Raw genomic sequence first — 2,500 nt, forward strand, 5'->3', positions numbered from 1 at the left:
ATACTTATATTTTCACTCTTCTACCTAAGCCCTTTTAATATGCAGAAAAAAACTGTATTAATTTAATTCTCTATTTCTGCTTAACTACAGCATGCATTTATACACACGGCCAAAGAATTGTTTTCATAAAACCAAACACAAGTCATATTAAATGATAATTACCATTTGAATAGAAAGTTGCCACACTAAAGTTCTTCCACAAAGCCCTCTTCGGGATTAAGTCTTCTGTTCTTGCAGTCACCAAACAGCAAACAGCATCTGATTATTTATTTATATAGCTCTTCTGCCTCGATCCTGGCTATTGCTTTGCAATAAATTTAATATTTCATTCGTCCTGGTATTTGAAAGCGAATGAATTATGCAGCGAACGTTGTTCACGAGAACCCTCTCCTTGAAGAATTGAAATAGAAATTCGGAAGCAACAGTGTTACACAAGGCAAAACAGTGTTACACAAGGCAAAGCTACCTCCGGAGAACTGCGTTCGCTCTCCATGAATTTATACTGCACGTTTTCTCGTCCCTCTATTGCTAGATACTAAACTTTTATCAATTTTGACGGATTGTATTAGGCTATGTTTATGTGGGAAGGCAATTTGCATTCATAACGAAGTCACTGACTGCTGAAAATCTAATAAAGTAATTAGTCTGTGGAAAGAGAATTTCGTAATCAACGAAAAGTCATATAAATGCAAACAAAATTCTCTCTTTCTCTCTCTCAACAGTTTAACTGAACTGCAGTATATGTCGGTATTACCCTGTGTCAGTATTATTATTATTATTATTATTATTATTATTATTATTATTATTATTATTATTATTATTATTATCCAAGAAACCATTTTACTTTGACAAGTGTATTTCTGCGTAGAAAGAAAACAGAGAGAAGCAAATGGCACCTAACAAACAGAAAATTAACAAAGAAATGCATGCAGACACAAACAGAAATCCAACTCATTGACGTATTATGTTTATAGCAGTTTAGCCATATTTCCAAACATGAAATTTGCATCAGAGGGACGGTAAACCAACAGGGTGGTGTCAAGAGGATATTCATAATTTGACAGGGCTGTTATAATCTTCATACAAAAGTTTCTACGGGATAAAGTAACCTACTATGAGATTCAGGGTCTCTGTAACACGGTTTTTTGGACTTTGCTCCTTGTCAAAGCATCGGATGTAGCTGAAAGTTGACATATGTATATTTTACAACCACACACAAATTTTGTCAGCATTATCAATAACCTAAACCCGATAGTTTTAATTTTTATAGAGTAAAAATGATCTAGCCGACGCCATGGCCAATGATTACGAGCCAAGAGTCGAAAAACATTCATTACGTAAGCAAGGTAAACAAACACCTTTTGACTAAATGTTGCCCCGCCCATCCACCAGACAGAAATGCCATCGGCTCAGAAACCCAAAGACTTTATGAATGGCGGAACGATACATAGATGTGGGTGGGGTATCAGTGCTAGCGTAGTAATACTACTGTAGCAGTAGTGCGCAACAGTATAGCAGTAATATACATGAATTAAACGTTTAGACCAACTGCTGGGATCCTTGAGGATCATTTAGCACTTCTTACAACTACTCGAGAAATTAGTTTTTATAGCCAGAAGTTAAATTTTCTAATCCAACATTCCCCATGGTAGCCTTCAGTGTTATCCTGAATTATAACGAGGTGAAAGTGGGTGGAGCCTAATGAAGTCACCATTCTGACGATAATTATTGGTGAAGGTTTAAAGCCAATATACGGTACCGGCTATTTTTTTCAGTAAATAGATAGATAGCCAATAAATAAAAATTGCTTGACATTGGATATAGCAGTTATCAAATCAAGCTAGTCTACTATGTTTTTGGTAATTACCAACTATTCCCTACATTTTGTCAATCTGATTGTGACCTATAAAGTAGACTGTAATTTCTTTGGAAACTTATTTTGGGAGTTAGACTAATAATCGAAGTGTTTTTGTATTTATTAACATATTTTGTTGGTTTGTTCATTATGACAATTATCAGTGGGGAGGTTCCAGAGTTCATAAAGGTGTACTGCTTTGCTTGTATTTAAATTTGTATGTCATTGTTGCCAGAGGTTTAACCTTCGTTACGTATAGCCAATCATCCATCGAGAAAGAGGGAAGAAATGATGTCATAAGTTACGTAATGAGTGCGTTCGAAACCTTTTCTCTGAGTAAGTTGGCCTGTCTTCAAAAAAGGTCACTTTTACATTATAAGTACCAAATTTATTCAACCTACGTAGTGCAGAATACACTCAAAATTTATGTGTTGATATAATATGTATTCTGAATAAGCATTATATTTATGAAATGCATAGATAAAAAGTTATTGCGAAAAAACCGTGTTACAGAGGTCCTGAATCTCATAGTAATGACTTCTTGTGTTCTAATTGTACTCAATAGCTTATTCTCACCATCTCCTACTTAGACACATTTAAAAGATAGAATAGTCAGAGAATGATGAATGATGAATTTTGATTTTA

This window comes from Macrobrachium nipponense, chromosome 11, assembly GCF_015104395.2.
Source record: "Macrobrachium nipponense isolate FS-2020 chromosome 11, ASM1510439v2, whole genome shotgun sequence".
Taxonomy (NCBI): domain Eukaryota; kingdom Metazoa; phylum Arthropoda; class Malacostraca; order Decapoda; family Palaemonidae; genus Macrobrachium; species Macrobrachium nipponense.